Here is a 22,962-nt window from a genome sequence, read left to right on the forward strand (position 1 = left end):
GACCTAATTATTAACGCTAATTTTCGCGCTGTCTGGGTCAGTTTGACCTTGCTTCACCGCTTTTCGGGGGTTTTTTTTTTTTAAAACCTTAATTTTTTTGATTCATCCAGCCTTGACAGACGTGTTTTAATTATTCTCTCCAGTGCTTTTCTTTTAATGATTTGGAATTCATTCCATTTGCGCTTTTCTCCAAGGAACTCTGCCTTTTGGATTATTTTGGACTATTTGGAATTTACCCATTGGATTGAAATTTTAAATTCGACCGTTTTGGATTTTACCATTTTTGGATTTTTACCCTTCACCGGACTATCCATTCATGTGAAATCTTTTTAACATTTTTCTTTTGCCTCCTGTTCCCCTTACCTCACCCCTTTTTTTTTAACCAAGTAAGATCTGTGACTTACTTGTAGTTTCATTAAATACTTTTATATGCAAAATCCGATCCTGCATTTTGCTAATTCCTGCCCTCTGATGAGAAGGAGAGTATTTCTTCGAAACTCCGCGGATTAAGGACTATCCACTTATCTTGTGTTTCCTTTTTTAAAATTAAATATGTTTTTAACTCTTTTTCAAGATGTCTTTTAACATGTTTTATTAATCATTTGTTCATATATATATATATATATATATATATATACACACACACACACACACACACAAACACACACACATACCTAACTTTAAATAAATAGAGATATAACTATTCATTTATAATTTCACAATCGATATTTATTGTAACAATGCTTCGTTTTTGTAAGAATTGTAACCCAATTTCTGAATGGGATGAAATCGTTTTTTTGTTTTTTGTTGAAATAGATTTGTGAATGAATGTGACCACCATTCTGACACCACCCTTATCGCATTAGCATACTAATACTAGCTACTATTAGTTGTCAATTATTCGGTTTTAGTTTCTAGAATAGTGGCACACTTGAGATATAGATTTTTATTTGGGCTAGAAGCACAAAACAACCATAATACTTGACTTGCGCCTATAAATTTTAATTCTAGACAGAAATTACTTTTGAAATGAAGCCTATAAAATCCCTTTTCTGATTCTCTTTGAAACATATCGTTAATTTATCTGACAAGCTTTATCTGTGCCTAAACCTAAATGTAGATTCCATGAACAAAGTTTCTTTCTTAGAACTACATGCCTGTTCTGTTTTCTTTGCTTTCCAACTGACTACAATATGGTTGTCTTCAAGTCCAACATAAACAAGTTTTTGATGAGCCGTTCCCCTTAAGTAATCCAATTTACCAAATTTCCACAACTAACGATTATTACAACATTTTCCCATGGACTATTATACACTCACTAACCCTTATCCTCAAGTGGCCTCCAGGCCTTGATAAGTGGTGACTCCTGTGCAAAAAAAATAATTCTTTTAATATTTTACATTAATTTATTGTTCAACAGGATACTCAAAAAAGGTATATTGAAATTTGCTTAATCTGCGGAATTTCAAAGAAATATGTTCTTCTCGTCAGAGGAAAGATATTAGTAAATGCATATTATAACATATATTATATAAAAGTAACCAGCCACCACTTTCCCCATTGTACTACATGCTCAAGATCAGAGGAGAGAGAATCAGAGAGAACTTTGTCATTTATTGCCTTTGATGTGTTGCCATGGTAGTTCATCAGCATAAATGTCTATGAATGATCTAAGTATGTGTTTTGGGAGATCATCGATATAGATCAAGAAGAGAGTTGGGCCAAGGATCGACCCCTGGGGAACTCCAGTATTAATACCAGACCTAATTTCTGCCCATCAACCACTGCTCTTATGAACCTATCAGCGAGAAATGATTTAATAACTGAGAAGAGATTTCCAGCTATACCGTAGCTTGAAATCTTGTGAAGTGGGCCTTTCTGCCATACCCTATCAAAGGACTTTGATATATCAAGAGCAATTGCCCTAGAAAGGAAGCCTTTGTTGAGATTCACTAATCTTATGAGATATAACCACTAGCACATCTGCTGTAGATCTAGCAGAACGAAAACCATATTGTATGTCACTTAGAAGGTTATTTCTGCTGAGGTGGTTGACTATTTCTTTATTTAACATGGATTCAAGCAACTTACTCATTATGCACAGAAGATTTATTGGTCTGTACTGAGAGGGAGATGACTGATCACCTGAATTCTTAAATACAGGGCATACTGATGAGGTTTTCCAGGGTGTTGAGAAGCAATTCTCCTTAAGACAACGCTTAAACAGCTTTCCAAGTATCGGGGCTAGTTCTGGTTAAAGCTTTTTCAGCGCTATAATTGGAATGCTGTCAGGGCCAGTTGCTTTACTGAAATCAAGGTTCTTGATTAGCTGGGCAACATCATGTACAGATATTTGTATGTTGCATAGCATGTTTTCTGTTACAGGAGGAAATATGGGGGTTGATGACCTTGGTCACATAGGGTAGAATTTCCTGCAAAGTTCTTAGCAAAGAGTTTGACTTTGTCTGATGCTGATGAGATTACCTCGACTCCATTGATGATGGTTGGGATAGAGTACACACTTCTGTTCAGGACCCTGTTTGCTATTTGCCAAAACTGGTGGGAACCTAGTCGCTGCTCAGATTTAATGGACTGAGCATACAATTCTCTTGTATTTTTTATTATTCTTTTACAGTGGTTGCTGGCAGTTTTGAAAGCGACTTTAGTCTCAGTACATCTATTACGTTGGAAGCAATGGGTGATTTCTGTGCGCTATGGCAGCAGCACACTGTGGAGAGAATCACAGCTGGCTGTTAGGTTTTTGCTGGAATTTTTTTCGAGGGTATGAAGCTGTCTATACCTACAATTAACCATTTCGTCAGGTCTGATACTATAGAGGACACATCCTTTTTAAAGATGGAGCACAGAGGTAGATCAGATATAAATGTACAGAAGCTATCTCAGTCAGCCGTAGAGTATCGATATACTGTACAATGGAGAGGTACGTCTAATAACTTATTACATTTCATTTTTATCTTCACTGATACAACCGAGTGGTCGGAGGATCCCAGTGGAGACAGAACAGAAGATGAACATAGCTCAGGGCAAGTTGTGAGAAAAAGGTCTAGAAGACTTGCATACTGACCGTCAGTGTCGGGCACACGGGTGGGTTCATGAATAATCTGAGTGAGGTCATAATCAATGGAGAAATCGTGGCAGAACCTTCCCTGGTCACTTGTCTTGTTTTAGTGGGTTAACCATTCCATATTGTGGACATTGAAGTCTCCACAGATATGAATGTTAGCCGAAGGATGAGCAGACAGGATGTGGTCGATTTTCTCAGATATGCTCTTAAAGATTGTAACTCCATGTGAGCGAAAGAGGGCAAATACAAACACAAGTGGTGTAAGCAAGTGCAACCCGGAAGCACATAAATTAGGGTCTTCTCTGGAGATGTCGCTACCATATGGAAAGCCATCTTTAATGTAGGCACATATTTCATGTCCATGGCGATCTTGGGAGTCAGATTTGGATGTTAAGTTAGAGTATCCTTTAATTACAAACTCATCTAGGGAAATGGTTGGTCCAATGCCAGTTTCGCTTAGGAATAATATGTCTGGTTTAGTCTACTGCAATTGGGTTTCAACTTCTGGAAGCTTGGAACGTAAACCCCTGATGTTGGAGAAAGAGACATGGTAGTGGGGGTCTACGTTGACAGATGGAGTTCTGGGTTTATTTGTGTATTTTTTCTGGAGACTTTTCGTAATTACTTTAGAAACAAAGTCTTTATCGAGAAATTTGCTAATTATAACACCACATCTGCTGTAGATCTAGCAGAACAGAAACCATATTGCATGTCACTAAGGAGGTTATTTTTGCTGAGGTGGTTGATTACTTCTCTATTTAATACTATTTGCAGTCTTCCTTTCCTTTGAACAAAAACAAAAAAAAAAGCACTGGAACCTTCTTACCACTAACCTATATTCATTTCAGAAAAAAAAAGTCTGTTCTGTTTATAAAGTGTTCAGGTAGCTACATACGTTAAGACTTAGGAATCTATAAATACTGAAATGTATTGGAGGTCTATTCTGCTTAGCACATAAAATTCGCATTCTTTTAGATATTTAAAAATTTTACAATTTTTTATCTTTTGCAATTACGTTTTTAGCAGTCTTCATAAAAATGAAATTTTTTTTTTAAAGGATTTGGAAAGTTAAAGTTAATTCATTACATTATCATTTAACCTGCTTAGCACGGCTGTTGCAAAATTGCATCGTCTACCACATCTAATAGCAGACAATACTATATGTAAAACTGGTTTAATTTGCAATATAGGACATACCAGCATAAATATACAAAACAAATTCAGCAATTGACTAATATGTGCATGAAAAAAAATAACAATTTTCCATAAGCAGACGGTCAAGATGACCGCCATCACAATAAGAAACTAAGTCGAATTTTGGAATTTATTTAGATTATATGCTACAAATATTGATTAAATTAAAAAAACTTATATCATTTTGACTTTTGCTTTTCGCTTAGCAGAAATCATGCAAGAAAAAATCCCTGCTGATTAATGTTTATGTAAAAAAAAATAGTCTTTACTTTGAAATTCTTTTTCAGAATGGTTTTATTTTTAATCAAAAATATTTTTAAGTTTCCATAAAAAAATAAACTTTACTTTGAAATGTTTTTTTAAATACTTTGTAATAAAATATTTTTTTTTTTAATTTTTACTTTGAAATGTTTCTTTTTTTAGAATGGTTTTATATGGTAAAAATATATTTAAGAAATTCACATAAAAAAATAGTCTTTACTTTGAGATGTTTTGTTTTTATCACGCATCATAAAACCAATGTATACAATAAAGAATAGTCCTCCAAAAATTGACTTTAATTTGCCAGCACCAGAGAAATTGCAGATTACTAGGAAAGTTTTCCTAATTTCTCCCTACCAATTAAATCTGCATTAAAAAAAAAAATTTGAAATTCTGAATCCCGTTTCAATGAAGTATTTATAATATAAAATAAGACATCAAAAATTTTATTTTAGCTAAAAAAATCTGAAAACAAAAAAAAAGAAAAGAAGAAAGACTAATTAAACTCACATTTAAAAGAAATAAATTCTGAATACGGATTCAGTATTTTATATATTAAACTCGTGGGGACCCATTAACCGGTATTGACCGGTGAAAGCATACCCCCCCCACCCCGCAAAAAAGTAAAGTACGATTGTTGTTGGTGCCCCCCCCAACCTGCCCATGTTAAGAATGGTTTTTGGAATAGGCCCCCACCAACCTCCCCATGGTTGGAATGGCTATCGGAATAGACACCCCTAACCTCCGCAAGTGAATTACAGTGCAGAATGCAGGTATTTATATCTTGAAAACTACCTGTCTCCACCAAATATAAATGACCTTGTCTTAATGAGTATACTGGAAAACTTAGAAAATTCGTCATACTCAAGGAAATTTTGGAGTTGGATCTGATGTAAAAATTATCCCCCCTTCCAAAAAGGAACGCTGGGTGGACGGTTTGGAAATTGTCTCTCCCCCTCTAAAGTGAATAATGTAAAAATGTTGTTCTTTCACATTCTTCCTTGGTAGTGGTCGATGTTTGTTACTTTTAAAGTATATAAAGAAACATTGTTGCGAGACAGACAGACAGACAGACAGAGGAACAGTACCTTTTGCTTGTTTTGTGTACTACCAGCTAGCAAAACTCAACTACCCTACCCTCATAAATAAAAAAGTAAAATGTTTAAAGCAGCCCAGAAATAAACACGCTAAACGTAATTTTGGTTTCATGTGTGTAAATGGTGTAACAATTTGGCGTAACGTTTGTCGTGCAGACGCCATGTCTAATCCGTGAGCGCTCATTTCTGTTGAAGGTTTAAAATCTGGAATAAGAGAATTACAGCTAGCATCCAATAAGAAAGTGTGGAATGAGCGAAGGGAGAAATCATTATTTTGTGAATCTGCAAATCGGAAGTGAACGTCATTTTTAAGAGTTTATGAGTCAGTTAATAAGGGTGACAGGGCAATACAAGTCTACTGTGTGTAATTTTACATAGAGTGGTGGCGGTGAGAGCAGTTATGAATTAGAGAGAAAAATAGGAACTACTTCCTCTAATGGTATTGGCGATAGTGATGATTTCTCTCCTAGGATGAATTGTAGGATTTTATTATAAGGCCTGAATCTGTCTATAATGAAGTTGTAAAGTTACATAAATGCAGTGGCTAATAGTCTAGACAGGATAAATTTGTATGTGGCGTCTGTTGTTGCAAACCTGATGTAATTTGGTCCAGATGGGAATTTCTGCAATCAAAATATTATATACAGGATAAATATAAAAATTCACATCTAAAGTAATTTTTAGCAGAAAAATCTGAAGAAACGAACCAATTAACATTGTTAAATTTTTGATAAGAAAACTGGAAACTATTATGTAAACATTAGTCAGAAAGGAATTTTCCTTGCTTCACTAGCATCATTTCCACCGAATAGAAAACAGAAGTCAAAATGACAGAAGATTTTTTAACTTAACCCAAATTCCATATACATTTCTTGAGTATAAAATGAAAAGTTTACAGAATCAATTTTAACATAGGTACAAATAAGCATTTTTCTAAAAAAAAAAAATTTAAAAAATCATCACTCAAGGTTAACCATTATTTGAGTCAAATCGTTATAAAACTATTACTCATCTTGTTTTTAAGGTAATGTTTTAATCTCTACTGGATGTAAAAAGGCTTAAAAACTTTCAATCTTAATTAAAGGATTATTTATTAAGAATTTTAAAACCAATTTAAATGCTCCTAAATTCTTTCTAAGGTTACAAAGTAATTCATTTTGTTATCAACTATTAAAAAATAAATAAAAAATAGCTGATTTGCATACAAAGAAATCGAAATACATTATAGGGAATTTAATTTCCTCACTAAATTATTTTTTTAATAGAATTTTTTTTTAATTTATTTTATGCATTTACATTTTATGCAATTACATTTTTTATTCAATAAAATTTATTCAATTCATTTTATATTATTACATTTTTTATTCAATAAAATTTATTCAATTTATTTTATATTATTACCTTTTTTATTCAATAAAATTTATTCAATTTATTTTATATTATTACCTTTTTTTATTCAATAAAATTTATTCAATTTATTTTATACTATTATATTTTTTAATTCAATAAAATTTATTCAATTTATTTTATACTATTACATTTTTTATTCAATAAAATTTATTCAATTTATTTTATATTATTACCTTTTTTATTCAATAAAATTTATTCAATTTATTTTATATTATTACCTTTTTTTATTCAATAAAATTTATTCAATTTATTTTATACTATTACATTTTTTATTCAATAAAATTTATTCAATTTATTTTATACTATTACATTTTTTATTCAATAAAATTTATTCAATTTATTTTATATTATTACATTTTTTATTCAATAAAATTTATTCAATTTATTTTATACTATTACATTTTTTATTCAATAAAATTTATTCAATTTATTTTATATTATTACCTTTTTTTATTCAATAAAATTTATTCAATTTATTTTATACTATTACATTTTTTATTCAATAAAATTTATTCAATTTATTTTATACTATAACATTTTTTTATTCAATAAAATTTATTCAATTTATTTTATACTATTACCTTTTTTTATTCAATAAAATTTATTCAATTTATTTTATACTATTACATTTTTTATTCAATAAAATTTATTCAATTTATTTTATACTATTACATTTTTTTATTCAATAAAATTTATTCAATTTATTTTATACTATTACCTTTTTTTATTCAATAAAATTTATTCAATTCATTTTATACTATTACATTTTTAATTCAATAAAATTTATTCAATTTATTTTATACTATTACATTTTTTATTCAATAAAATTTATTCAATTTATTTTATACTATTACATTTTTTATTCAATAAAATTTATTCAATTTATTTTATACTATTACCTTTTTTTATTCAATAAAATTTATTCAATTCATTTTATACTATTACATTTTTAATTCAATAAAATTTATTCAATTTATTTTATACTATTACATTTTTTATTCAATAAAATTTATTCAATTCATTTTATACTATTACATTTTTTATTCAATAAAATTTATTCAATTCATTTTATACTATTACATTTTTAATTCAATAAAATTTATTCAATTTATTTTATACTATTACATTTTTTATTCAATAAAATTTATTCAATTCATTTTATACTATTACATTTTTAATTCAATAAAATTTATTCAATTTATTTTATACTATTACATTTTTTATTCAATAAAATTTATTCAATTCATTTTATACTATTACATTTTTTATTCAATAAAATTTATTCAATTCATTTTATACTATTACATTTTTAATTCAATAAAATTTATTCAATTTATTTTATACTATTACATTTTTTATTCAATAAAATTTATTCAATTCATTTTATACTATTACATTTTTAATTCAATAAAATTTATTCAATTTATTTTATACTATTACATTTTTTATTCAATAAAATTTATTCAATTCATTTTATACTATTACATTTTTTATTCAATAAAATTTATTCAATTTATTTTATACTATTACATTTTTTATTCAATAAAATTTATTCAATTTATTTTATACTATTACATTTTTAATTCAATAAAATTTATTCAATTTATTTTATACTATTACATTTTTTATTCAATAAAAGTTATTCAATTTATTTTATACTATTACATTTTTAATTCAATAAAATTTATTCAATTCATTTTATACTATTACATTTTTAATTCAATAAAATTTATTCAATTCATTTTATACTATTACATTTTTTATTCAATAAAATTTATTCAATTCATTTTATACTATTACATTTTTAATTCAATAAAATTTATTCAATTTATTTTATACTATTACATTTTTTAATTCAATAAAATTTATTCAATTCATTTTATACTATTACATTTTTTATTCAATAAAATTTATTCAATTCATTTTATACTATTACATTTTTAATTCAATAAAATTTATTCAATTTATTTTATATTATTACATTTTTTTATTCAATAAAATTTATTCAATTTATTTTATACTATTACATTTTTTATTCAATAAAATTTATTCAATTTATTTTATACTATTACATTTTTTATTCAATAAAATTTATTCAATTTATTTTATACTATTACCTTTTTTATTCAATAAATATTTGAGAGTAAATAAAAAATTAATACGCAGGTTACGTAGCGGCGAGAAACACATACACACAAAATAAGTAGTTAAAAATTTGATTCATATAGAAACAGATTTTATTTTTCTTAAAATATCTACCACTTCTGCTGTTACATTCTATTAAAACTTATTTTTTATGTAAATAGAATTGTTCTAATGTATTACATATACCGTATCAGTACACAATGCAAAATCATCCTTCTCAACAAATCTCTTAAAAAGGAGAAGTCACTGATTCAACCATGCTGCATGCCACAACCAAGGAGAGTTCATCCAGGAAGTAACAGTTACACAATCGCTCTAATGCTGGCAAAGCCATCCGGAAGGCCAACTGAAGATGTGGTTATAGACCACCAAAGCCAAAATCAAACCTAGCTCCAGGTTATGGTGTTTGCCGCTGGCCCCAGGACTGGCTGCCCATAACTATATTAGCCGTTATGGAACATTGTGTATGATCTGCATTCATTCAGGTTGCTGTATGTCTTATGGAAGAAACCGATTCAACCCATCCTAAATGAATATCACCTCAAGTTAAATCACATATACTAGTGTTGAGACGATTAATTAAAATCAGAATCAAGAACTGGAAAAATCAGAACATTTGGCGGTATCAGAATCGGAAAAATTTTGCATATTTTCTGATGCCAAAACAATTCTTTTGTCTTTTTTTTTTTTAATGTGTTTAAAGAAAAAACCTTCCTTTGGTGATAATTATAAAATAATAAAGATTTATTGATTTTTAACTACTAGTAAATCTATAAATCATTAGATTAGTTTTATTAGTAGTTAAAAATTTTATTTTACAAGAGTATTTTTTACGTTTAAGAAAATATCTCCACATTTAGCATTTTTATGGTAATCGGGAAAAACATAACTCTATAGTTAAATATTTAGAGATTTATAAAGAATCAGAATCAGTAATTGTATCGGAATTGGGAATTTAATACGAAATCGGGAAAAGTATTGGAATCATCCCATTACTAATATATACCCTATCATTTACTGCTAGCCTTTATTTCTTAGGGTATTTTTGCAGGCTTGTCATCAACAAGATTTCTTTTGGTACCTGTCTCTTTACATATTGCAGCTGTTTATTTCATAAACACATAGTACTGCTTTCCATCTCTCTAAATATTGTAATGTTTTGAGCATCACACTAAGAAATATGACCTTCTTTCATTCTCAAAATTAAATTATATTAGTATAACTTTTTATATTTCACAATCTTGGTTTACCTTCTCCCTCTATATATATATAACACACATTTCTCAATCATAAATCAGCTCTCATCTAATATAATTTCACTACTTATGCCGTTTATGACCGAATCTCCGACAACTTTGTGTTGGCATCTTCCAGCAGATTACAAAAGCATACAAATATCTGTGCATGAGGTCACCAAGCTAATCAAGAACCTTGATTCCAGTAAAGCAACTGGCCCTGACGGCATTCCAATTATAGTGCTGAAAAAGCTCCAATCAGAACTTGCACCCATACTTATAAAACTGTTTAAGCGTTGCCTTAAGGAGAAGTGCTTTCCAACACCCTGGAAAACATCAGTATGCCCTGTATTTAAGAATTCAGGTGAAAAGTCATCTCCCTCTCAGTACAGACCAATAAGTCTCTTGTGTGTCATGAGTAAGTTGTTGGAATCCATACTAAATAAAGAAGTAGTCAACCACCTCAACAGAAACAACCTTCTTAGTGACATGCAATATGGTTTCCGCTCTGCAAGATCTACAGCAGATGTGCTAACGGTTATATCACATAGGATTAGTGAATCTCTTGACAAAGGTTTCCTTTCCAGGGCAATTGCTCTTGACATATCGAAGGCGTTTGATAAGGTATGGCATAAGGGCCTACTTCACAAGATTTCCAGCTACGGTATAACTGGAAATGTTTTCTCAATCATTAAATTATTTCTCTCTGATAGGTTCAGAAGAGTAGTGATTAATGGGCAGAAATCAGAGACCCACATTATTAATGCTGGAGTTCATCAGGGGTCCATCCTGGGCCCAACTCTCTTCCTAATCTACATCAATGATCTCCCAAAACACATACTTAAATCATTCGTTGACATCTATGCTGATGACACGACCATCTATGGCAACACATCAAAGGCTGTAAATGACAAAGTTCTCTCTAATTCTCTCACCTCTGATCTTGAGCGCATGGTACAATGGGGGAAGAGGTGGCTGGTCACTTTTAATGCATCCAAAACCAAGCTTCTATCTTTACATCATCAACGCTCTGATCCCCATCTGGCATCAATTGAAATGGATGGCTCTCGTCTTGGGGAGGCTCCATGTTTTGACAAGCTTCTGGGTTTGACCTTTACTCCTGATCTGAAATGGAACACATACATCAAATCTGTTGCCAGGGAAGCTGGGAAAATGGTGGGATCTTTCTACCGCTCCAGAAGATATCTCACTACAGATGCAATTCTCTATCTGTATAAAAGCCAAGTACGTCCAAGGATGGAGTACTGCTGCCACATCTGGGCAGGAGCTGCTAAAAACAGCCTATCCTGCCTTGACAGAGTACAAAATAGACTTCGTGGTTTAGTGGGGGATGCCCTTTTCTCTTCCCTGCAACCTCTCTCCCACAGAAGAGACATTGCGTGCCTGTCTTTGTTTTATCGTTATTTCTATGGCAGGTGATCGTCTGAGCTCCAATCCCTCATCCCCCCCTCGCCAATCTTTCACGAGAAACACCCATCTGGCTGAAACTACTGTCAATAATTTTCCTCACTCTTTATCTGTACCTAAATCCAAACGTAGATTCCATAAGTAAAGCTTCTTTCTTAGAACTGCACGCCAGTGGAACTCTGTCGCTTGCCTGTTTCCCACCTGACTACAACTTGGACGTCTTCAAGTCCAACATAAACAAACTCCTGACAAACCGCCCCCTTAAGTAAGACACTATCAAAACCCCTAATACTAATGATTACTACAATACTATCTCATTGATTACTGTACACGCAATAACCCTGAGTTATCCCTGAGTGGCCTTCGGGCCTTGATAAGTGGTGACCCCATGTAAAAAAAAAAAAAAAAAATGTAGAAGCGATTAACCAATCAGCTTTCAGAAAACAAGTTCCAATGAAAATGTGACATTCGTTAAATTAAGAAAAGTGTTTTAAACCAAAATGATGAATCAACATGCCATGTCCTTCGAAATCCCCGCTTCCTCATGTTAAGAATGGCTTTCTAAATTCAAAACCATTCTTACCATAGGTAAGGCAGAGAACACTGTTTTGAATTAATCATTTGGCAGTCTTTGTTTTGACATCTTCCAGAAGATGCAGATGTGAAATTACTAGAGATTGCGTTGTAAACTGGACAAGTACCATGATTTGTATTTTTCACTTTCTATCATATTTTATACTCAAAACATTTCTTATTCAGCAATGTTATTATGGTTAGGGATAGCTGTAGGGTTTATTAGACTCCTTGTCTCCACTAACATCTTTTTATATTTATGGATTGATAAAATTGTGTTTTTTTTCTTCTTTTTTTACTGTTACCGTTTTTTTTTTTTTTTTTTTTTTTTTTTTTGTTAATAAACTTTTACTGTTTGATTTTTGTTCGGTTTTACTAAATATGTACGACCAAAATTATTCCCGGTCATTGTACGACTGGCTGCTCCTGCTGTTTGTCATATAGAAACAACGTGTAAAGTTGCTTGAATCAGCAGGAGCCGAATCGGACAATTTAGTCGTGCCGGATGTTGATCGTACATAACAGGGTTTTAAAATTGTATGATTAATTGCTCCTGCTTCTGTTTTTCTATTAAAGCAACTTTTACTCAGACGAACTGCTGGGTTTTCAGCGCAACATGTCATAAAAATCTCTTCTATTATTAAAATAAACAATAAAATGAATTTACTCACAAATTTGGTGCTAGTGCAGACTTATTGATCCGCGCTACTTTTAATTAGTTATACAATATCTGTTTTTTTATTAAATTATAAAGTACAGAATAGGTACCAAACACCCTCCCCTCCTCATGTTAAGAATGGCTTTCTAAATAATAACGTTATTATTTCAGCACGAATCAATAAGTGCACTTGCACTAGTACAACAAATTTCAATTGAGAGGTTATTTTTGGCACATTTATTTTTAGATTCATATAAAAATATATTTACATTGTTGCAATATGTTTATTTTATTTTATTTATAAATAAAATGCTGCTTTTTGTACTTTGCTTTTCTTTCGTGTAATTATTTTCGTGTGCGTTATTTGCAGTCATGTCGACAGTTTGTTTTGCTTTTGTTTTTTTGAACATGTTGCCTTACACCAAAACAAAAATAAAATTCCAAATATTTAAGAATAAAAACGAATACAACGCAACAATATGTAATAAAATGAAGATGTTTAATGAATGGGTACTCAGAGGATTCCATTACTTACGGAGTTAGGAGTCAGTCTCGGAAATGGCCGAAGTAATTTACGATTTGAAAACAGCGAAAACGTGTAAAATGGCACCCATATTTTTAGCCCCCCCCCAGCACTTGTACAGTTTAATTTACCAATTTTTACCTAACGTTCGACACGGTTTGTTTTTCGAACCTTATTTGGTTTAAACGTAAAAACATAAAAACTTATTCAGCTAGGTAGAAGAGTAACTTTTCTAACTTATCTTTGTTTTTTGACCAGTTTTTCGTACCAATGCGAATTGTAAAATAAACCCCCAAGAGGGCACTTATGCAGAATATGGATCGTTCTATTTTTAGATAAGACTTTAAAGTTACCTTAAATTCAATTTTTACGGTATCTTTTGTCGACGCTTTTACAGAATTGGGACGAGATTTCGTAGTTGATAAATGGATTTTTCAGATAAAAAACAATGGTTTCAATTTTTTGGTAGCTTCCAAATTATGCAGTCGAATATTACTAAATTATTAAACAAAACTAATCGTGTCAGCAGGTGAAAAATTGCCGTCATCTTGTTTAAATTCCTTTTGACCTCTCCTGTATCTTACGATCGTTTTCATCAAATTCTTTTCTTTCTTTTTTTTTTTTTTTTCTTTAATAAATAATTTTCTACCTTATCGATTTCCGGGTACTCATGCAATGCAGAGAGTGATCCGTGCTGAAATAATGTTATTATTTTAAAAGCCATTCTTAACATGGGGAGGGTGTTTTTTACCTATTCTGTACTTTAACCTAACAATTGAATAAAAAAAAAACATCATAAAACTTTAATTAAACTTGGAAATACGATTTAAAAAATAGCGCAGAGCACTCTCTGCATTAGCATCGATTTCCGTAATATTTGGATACAATCTGAAAACTACGAGGAATGCGTAGATACCAATGTTTCCATGTGAAATTCAGTATTACGATTTGCGAAATTCCGTCCCAATAGTGTAGAAACGCCCTTTTGTTTATTGTTTGTTAGGTGAAAGTACAGTATACTTACAAAACACTCTCCGCGTGCTAAGAATGCGTTTCTAAATAGTAACGTTATTTCAGCTAGACCCGTATTCTGCAGAAGTACAAAAAAAAAAAAAAGAAAACAAGATGGCTTTCAAATCATAAACTACTTCGGCTGTTTCCCGAACTGACTCTAGATTCTCTGTCAATATTTACAATTGACAGACTTCGCAAATATTAAAACCGTCTAAGAAGTGTTTCTGTTAGTTTTCTTTTCTGGTTTGTTTATTGTTTTTCGTTACAGGAACCCGGGTTTAATTTTGTGTGGTCACCTGTTACGACAACAGGTTACGAATATAGGATGCCATGGGAGCCGATATATACAAGTACCAAACAAACAACTGGCTTATTATTTGTGATTAATTTTATCCCCAAAACAGGTATTTTTTAATACGACACAGCTGTGAAGAAATTTGTTGGAATATATAAATATCGATCCCCCATTTTATGACCGATGTCGTTCGTTTCGAATGTTTCGAAAGAAAACAACGCATCCAGCAATTCAGAGAACCTTTGGAGCGATTTTAGTCTGAAGTCAGGCAAGATTAGAGATTCTGGGTGCGACCCATGTAAAGAAATGCAATAAAAATAATAACAAATGACAACTTACGGGATTAACGTTGCGTCTTTTAAAATCCTCTTTTCATTCTAAGTTCGACCATTAGAAAGGGCAGGTAACTCGCGATAACTCTCCCAACAAATAAAGGAGAAGAGTGTCAAGTCCGACAAAAGTACAATAAACTATAATTCAAATAAACTTTAATCTTAAACTATTTTTCATTTAGTTTATTTATTTATTCTGTTTGTTTATTTATCTGATTGTCCCATTGTTTATCTAGCCATTTATTTAAACAATACGATGAATGTCTAAGTAACACAGACGCCACCCACCCACGCTCTCTGGGTAAAACGGTGTCACTGCACGTGCACCACACCACTGCACCAGTGCAGTGCAGTGAGTGCACCATTTCCTAAATTCATCAAAGACAAAGGAGATGTTACTTTTTTAGGCGATGACATTACTTTTAAAAAAAATCTTACTTTGCTACATCTTGTTTTTAATGGTCTGGAATAAGCATAAACATTTCAGAATATTAAAGTATTTTTGTTTTTGTTTTTTAACTCACCTGTTTATCGGGGGAGGGATCGTTAGCCAGACTGATTTAATATAATTATGGTACTTATGCAGTATAAGAACTGTGCCATCATCGGGATCGTCTGGTCGGTTTACGGAAAACGCCGGAAAGTGCCAAAACGAAAGTTTCGTGACCTTTCCCCCCCCCCCACAAACACTGGCCAATTTTTTCAATGAAAAAAATACATTCCTGTCAGTTTACGAAGCTAATTTATTGAAAAATTGATAGAAAAATGAAAACAATATTCTTGAATAATTATTGGACACCTATTACGAAACTTAAAAAAAAAAATTAAATAAAAAAAAAAGAAAGAAAATTCATTTGTTCCTTTTCTCTACATTAAAAAAGAAAAAAACGACCCTGTTGTCTAACTCTGCCCTCGTGGGGAGGCAAAGTAAATAGGAACAACAACTAATAGCAAATTTTACTTTAACTACAACAGAATACCGACCAATATAATTTGGTTATTTATAGGTTTTCGGATCGCTAACAACGTAGTCAAACCCGTCGCAAATTTACCGTTTGCATGGTTAACCCATGAACCCTCGCACTATTTTATGCCATCGCCTTCGTTTATGCTATTTTTACATAATGCGTTCGCGTGCACGCGCGTAGTAAAGTGACTTGCCACATCGCGGAATAATTTTTTTAGCAGAAATTTGAAATAACAAAATAGTTTTCAAAAGCAAAGAAATGTGGTTCATTTTTCTGTCACATAGTTTATGATGCTTTTTAATTGATAAAAAGAAAAAAGCTTTCACGAGCGGTTTCGGTTTACAAAAACATTTTTATTTTTCGTTTTTTTTTTTTGTTGTTTGTTTTAGGGGGGTATTCAATTATAGAACTTGTACAACATTTAACAGGTGCTTCTGCAGTTTAATTTACCGTTTTTCCATAAGTAACCCCCCCCCCCATTTATCGTGTTTCCGTAAGTAACGCGCTGCTGATATACACCGAGCAGAAGAACTCAGTTCCGTGGTTCTTCTGCTCGGTGAATTTTTGTGAAAAATTAAACAGTTCTAAGAACTGTTTAATTTTTTACAAAAATTCTGTTTACATTGGGGAGGCGGCAATGGAGAAGCAGAGGGGGACGGGTGGTGTCGCGCACCTGTTAAAATTTTTCTTTCTTTTTTTTTTATTTTTTTTACATTTTCACCCCAAACAAGGCACATTGCCATTTGGTGCAGGGGCTATTATCAGGGACATAGGCATCAGGGGTGCGCGAACCTTTTCTAGTCTCACACAAAAACATGCGTTCACATCTCAAGCTATATTACTTGTCATATACATACGCGCACACAAACATACGCGCGCACACCCACACACATACATATATTCACGTTCGCGTATATACACTCACATTCACGTGTATACACACACACACGCTAACGTACACACATGTACTCACATACGCGCACACGTACGCACCCATGGGCAACGTCACTTCCCCTTTCAAAGGAAATCCACACATGCGCAAAAGACCACCGGAAACAACTATAAAAGCAAGAGCAATAAGCAGCTTCTTTCTTTTCGGACCAGCTTCTGAGCTGAACGGTCTATGGCGTGCCCTTTCGGTGCGTGGGACAAGAGTTAACAGGCAGTACGTACACCTTATACGCTTGCTCTCTCCATGAACTGGATTGATATTCTCACTCTTTCTCTCTCCCTATATACAACTTGTGCCTGAGAATACCTTTGCGTAGCTGACTGATAACATGGCGCGCAGCTTTACTGATTCAACCCTCTATCTTTTTCTTTGTCTACACGCTGGAGTGACAGTCCCATTTCCATTACATTACTCACTCCTTTTTCCACGCGTGAACAAACAATAGTGACCCGAACGTGAGATGAACACATATTTACTTTTCTTTCTACACCACCAGTCCCGCAACAAATGATAGTTACACCTGAACGTGGACATGAACACGTGTTATACCTAAAACATTCATTTTTCAACAGTAAATAAACGACACATTTATTCTATCCAGCAATTGAGTTTTTGTTTCCTTCATTCCATTCGTTCCATTATTTTCTTTTGTAACGGGATTAGGATATATATATCCTAGTCCTCTACAGAGGTACTGTGTAGAACGTTGGGCAGCAAGATCCATACAAATTCCATACAAATTCTATAATTGAATATCCCCCTCAAAAATAAAAAGGAACAAAAATGTTTTTGTAAACCGGTCGTGAAAACTTACTGACATTATTTTTACTATAAATGAGGTGAAAACTGTTTTTTTTTATTTTATGAAAAATATTTAATCATTTAAAATATCCGCCATGTATCTATGCGCCTTGTGAACGATCACATGACTACACGCACGTACATTTCAATAAGAACTACTCACGCGTACCGTTAACAACTACGGTGATATGGCGCAAAATAGTGCAAGGGTTCAAGGATTAATACCATGCAATCGGTAAATTTGCGACGGGTTTGAATGTCAGATCGTTGTCAGCGACCCCGAAAACCTATAAAGAACCAAATTTTATTGGTCGATGTTCTTTTGTACTTAAAGTAAACATTTACCGAGCGCTACGCCAGAGACATTAAAATGGATGGATAAATAACATTTCAGTTACACGTACATTTGTTGTATCCACCCACGCAAATTCTGTAGAAATAAAAATTAAAACTTTGTCTCTTCATGCGGACGTAAGACAAAGCAATACCACATGACAAATGTCCACTTTTTGTCCAATCAACGCTCAAAGAAAACATTTTTCTAAAATCTTTTTCTAACAGCCTTCGTTGGGAGCTACCCAGAAGCATATAAAAGACACTGCGTGCAAAATCCAAATCAGTTGAATCAGAGTTCCATTCAGGATGCAGTACCAGAATAAACAACTCTCTGTTCAACTTTGTCTCATTGACATAAAATCACCAACATGACTTCGCACGTCTTTTCTTCCTGATGACTGGCAGTGCACCACCTGGGGGCTTTGGCCACAGGCTAAGCAAAATGGTGCAAACACAAAGGGAAAAATATGTTTTTGCCGTTCAACATTACACGTTTTTCAAGCTGAGCTGAATAACTACTTGGACAATTGATTCGGTCACATTTATGGAGCAAAATTACCACACTATTAAACTAACTAATTATTATTATAAATCTCATAATATTAACAACTAGAGGCTGTGCCGCATCGGTACACACAATGCTGAGTCAGACCCAACATCATCTTACCATCAATGCTTACCTGTGAACTCGGAGTATGGGAAATTCCCATATGCACAAAACAAAATCACTGAAAAAACAAAAATATACTAACTAAGGGTAAGGATAATGAGTAAACGTTGGATAAAATGATGGTGAAAATTATTACGAACTTGCCAGGATTTGAACCTGGAATCTTCTGATCTGTTGTCAAATGCGTTATCCATTGCGCCACAAGTCCTGTCCGTATGCCGAAAGATGTTACCACGACTGTCTACAGACAGTGCTAAATTCCGTTGACATGGGCAGGTAACTTTTTTGATAATTGCACGATCGGCCCAAAAACCCTTATTTTGGGGCTTTTTGTGTGACTCTGCATTGTTCGTTATGAACCATATAGAGATAAGAACAATCTAGGGACTCACACCTTTCAGGGAAAAAAAGAATTTTTCAATTCGGTGCATCCGTTCTAAAGTTTTATTGGTATATGTACACACACATAAATAAATAAATAAACATTTAGAATTCTGATAAAATAAAATACGCATCAAGTGCGCTTGAAAGCCAAATACAATGTAATATTAGGAAAATAAACAAATATTTTACTTGTTTGAAATTAATCACAAATATATTTCAGAGGTATACTCCATCTTCAGTGTGTTGTTTTGTTTTTTTCCTTTTCTTCTTCCTTGCCATGTTGTAAATTTGGAGAAAGAAGTCTGTTTGTAAAGAGCCACGCATTGTTTCTAGCGATTGTATTTCGAAATGTTTGAACTATGCGTAGGCAACGCGAGAATAACGTCAAGGATGAGAGTTCATATAGAAACGTTGTTCTGAAATATATTTGTGAAAAATTTCAAACAAGTAAAATATTTGTTTATTTTCCTAATATTACATTGTGATTTGACTTTCAAGTGCACTTGATGCGTATATTTTATTTTATTCAAATTAAAACGTTTCTATATGATCCTTGACATTTAGAATTTTATTAATAGTATAGATGATCTCTTTAAAGACTTATATAGAGGTTTATCAAATGGATACAAAAAGAAATTTGAACATTTTAAAAGATTTGATAAGGGAGTAGGCAAGTGAATTCTAGAATGCTTACTTTGTTTACCATAATTTAATATTGTAAAAATATTGCATTAAACATTGAGAGTCTAATAGTAATTTGGGAATGGGATTCCTAATCTGTGATCTTGTGACCCTTGCTATGAATAAATAACCTAATAAATAAATGCATCGTGTTTGTTTCATTTTTTTTTTTTTTTTTGTCAAGAAAAATTTTTAAAGAATTGTTTTTAGAATCAGAAATAAGACTATAATTTTTCCAATTCTGATAGCCCAAAAAAGTTCCAATTTTTCTGATTCCCAATTCTGAATAATCATCCCAACACTAGTATGAACACGCTGAAAAACTAGATAAAAAGAAAACAACAGCAGTTATTTTAGAATTTAAAGTAAGGGATCAGGTTTGCATACAAGTTTAACGTAACATGATTTCTCAGTTTTTGGCCACATAGCGTTTGAATGACATCTAATCATTATAGTTCTGAGATGAAAAGTATTCTTTTTTTCATTTTTATTTTTTTTGGAGGGGGTACCTCAACTTAAGGTTAATGATAAAATTAAGGAAGGTATTTGGGGGAACATGGACATAGGATTTGGATAGAACTAATAAAGTATTTGCCAATCTCTCTTCCCCAAAAACACACACAATTTATCTCATTTATACAAAAGAAATCAGGTTATATACTCTTTAAATACTATTTGGATAGACGATCTGTCCAAATTAGATTTATATGCAAAACCAATTCCCAACTTTAAATTCTAAAATAATGCGGGGGGGGGGGGCCCAACATGTAATTGCTTATTTTTAAGATAGGGATAAGATTATGATTAGGATACTCATCTACAAATTTATCAACAATTCTTAAAATATAACACTTTCAAATATTCTTTAAAGTTCTCCAGAACACTTTAAAAATTAACATGTAAACTGTATTAATGTTCCTTAGCACAAATGTATTTAGAGCATATATTTTTATATATACTTTTGGGGAAATTTAAAAGCCAATGATTTCAATTTCATAGGGGACGTCTTAAATTCACTGCTATGAAAACAATACAAAATTAATTTAAAAACACAAATATTTAGAAGCTAACATCAATACAGCCCAATTAACATCTTCCATATCACCATTTTTTTTTCTTTATATAGCATTAACACAAAAAATTTACTATTTGTTTTTTTTTAGTTTTTTTTGCTTCAAAATTGTGGTCTTTTTCCCTGAAAAATTTGGCTTCAAACATTGATTATAGTCTGGCAACCCTGTTCCAGCGCCCATTTTAAAATCAGTTCAAAAAGATTTTCCTTAGAAAGATAACTTGTTTTCGGGGCTACTCAGTCAAATTAGCTTAACCTAATCAAGTTAACTAGAAGATTCTAATGATTGCTTTCAGGTCATTATTTCATTGGTTGAGTCATATGATGTCAGCAAACATGAGCAGATGACAATTAAATTTAGGTGGTTTTCTTCAGATGCGATTTTGGTGTTGAACCCTCAACAACTTATTTTTAATCTACATGGATATAGTTTTCCTATGTTATGAAAATTGTTTTCACTTAAATTATTTAATTATTCTCCTTTATGATAACTCAATATAAAAATGTCCAGAAGTGATTGAAATATATGTTATTTCAACATGCTTTCAAACTATAAAGAAGTTGAGATGATTGATCCCTTAGTTGTTAAGTAATATATATTTGAAATCATTTTTGAGACTTTAAACAATTTTGAGAAGACAAATTTATTTTTCTTGGAAAAACATCCAAGAATTAAAAAAAAAAAAAAATGTTGACAGAGAGTCAATGTTTTATTTTGAAAAATTAAAGACACTTAATTTATTGTATTTATTTTCTTGGAAAAATCCAAGAATTAGAAAAAAAAATTGTGACAAAAAAATCATTATTTAAAGTTATATTTGGAGAACCCCCATGTAATAACAATTTTATTTAAAGAAAAAGATTGTGACAATGTCATTATTTAACGAAGGTTATATTTGGAGAAAACAAATCCAAATGTATCCTATATTTATTGATAATGCATTGGAAAACATTCCGAATATTTTATAATTCAGTCAGAGTGGCTAAATATTTAAGTGTCATTGAATTAAAATTCATTTATCTAAACGATGAATGAATACAAATAAATAACTAAAATATGTCTTCACATCTCTAATTTAAACTTTACATCCCAGAAATTATTATTTCTTTACTAAAGAAAAGGAGAAATTATTTGTTAAATATTTATGTAATATTAGGTTAGGATATAAATATATTAATTTTCAGAGTATCGAGTAATATTTTGAGAATCAAGAAGAAAACAGAAGAAACGCATGAAATACATGTTTGCCCAACATTCAAGTAACCCTTTCGATTAATAACTGTTTTCTTAAATTTGTCCTCAGTCGTGCAAGATTTCCATAAAAAAGAATGGACCGTTTGATTGAAATTTTTTCACGGAGTCATGCAAGATTTGCATTAAAAAAGAATTCTGTTAAAAAATATGGCAATTTTCTCTTGAAAAAGGCGGCTTATTGTTGTGCAAACAAAAATTTTTTTTTTTTTTTTTTTGTAATTTTAAAAATATTTTTCTCTTATTTTGTGATTAGCATAGGACATTTTCCCCACATTTAAGAATAAACATACTAACAGTTTTTGCTAAAAATGTCTCCCTAAAATCGGCTCTTCCTCTCCAAATTGTAATTCCTAAAAAGGGAGCATCAAAGTGTTCTACTTGAAATGTGAATTTCAATTGTGAAATTCAATGCAAGCACCTCAAACACAAACAATTCATGCACACCGAATAAATTCTTTCAAACATCTCTAAATGTGAGAATATGTATAAACATATCGAATTCGTTAACTATGTTTATTTATGTATATATATATATATATATATATATATATATATATATATATATATATATATATATATATATATATATAGTG

The 22,962-nt window shown here is 31.5% G+C and overlaps 1 protein-coding gene and 1 non-coding gene across 5 annotated transcripts in view; both read right to left on the reverse strand.

Moving 5' to 3' along the window:
* LOC145258297 (WD repeat-containing protein 7-like) overlaps positions 1-15,591 on the reverse strand; it is a 224,915-nt gene extending 209,324 nt beyond the window's left edge. For 2 of the 4 annotated variants that reach the window (XM_080116336.1, XM_080116335.1), the window contains exon 1: positions 15,258-15,385. The gene's annotated coding sequence lies outside the window, so the exon portion shown is untranslated. Of the gene's footprint in view, positions 1-15,257 lie in introns of all 4 variants that reach the window. The other 2 variants (XM_080116338.1, XM_080116339.1) reach the window with 2 other exon arrangements.
* A 3,521-nt stretch (positions 15,592-19,112) lies between these two features.
* On the reverse strand, positions 19,113-19,185 carry Trnac-aca (transfer RNA cysteine (anticodon ACA)). The gene has a single exon. It is a non-coding gene; the product is annotated as a tRNA-Cys (tRNA).
* Between the last annotated feature and the right edge of the window lie 3,777 nt (positions 19,186-22,962).

The sequence above is a fragment of the Euprymna scolopes genome, chromosome 33 (genome assembly GCF_053919585.1).
Source record: "Euprymna scolopes isolate OS-2025 chromosome 33, ASM5391958v1, whole genome shotgun sequence".
NCBI classification, from domain to species: domain Eukaryota; kingdom Metazoa; phylum Mollusca; class Cephalopoda; order Sepiida; family Sepiolidae; genus Euprymna; species Euprymna scolopes.